This window comes from Tupaia chinensis, unplaced genomic scaffold (assembly GCF_000334495.1).
Source record: "Tupaia chinensis unplaced genomic scaffold, TupChi_1.0 Scaffold143771_1, whole genome shotgun sequence".
Classification (NCBI taxonomy): Eukaryota; Metazoa; Chordata; class Mammalia; order Scandentia; family Tupaiidae; genus Tupaia; species Tupaia belangeri.
In genome coordinates, this window is record NW_006203620.1 from 369,600 (window position 1) to 370,135 (window position 536).

The following is a 536-nucleotide window of genomic DNA, read 5'->3' on the forward strand; positions in this document are numbered from 1 at the left end:
AAGATGGCAAAGCTACTAAAAATCAGACAAGTTACCTTTGAGATGATGACTGGGGAGGTAAGAAAGCCATACAGTTGGGGGGTCATAGCTTTTTCCCCTCTTTCTTGGGTAACCCTCTCCCTTGAATACCCCTTGCCTTTGAGTATCCCTCTCTCTTTAGTCCACATTAAGTTCATTCTATCCCACAAACTGCTTCTAGTGTCCTTCTAGCTCCCTGTTGAAAGAGAGAGGGAGGTAAAGATGACTGAGGCCTCTTCCATTTTCTTTGTCTCTGTCCCTAAAGCAACAGGAAGCTGGAGCAGTCCCTGGGAGCCCCTGGAACAGCTGCCAGTTAGATGGCCCCGGGGTTCTGATAGACTTCAGTGCTTCAGCTCAATGCCAAGCGTTGGATGTGTTGGATTCAGTTCCCGGAGGGCTGGAGCTTGGTGTCAGGGCTGTCTGAAGACAAGAAGAGCAGAGGCAGTTTAGTGCAGTTGAATGTACCAGATTGGGGTGGAGGCATACAGGGACAAACTGGCCTGGAGTAAGTAGGGAAA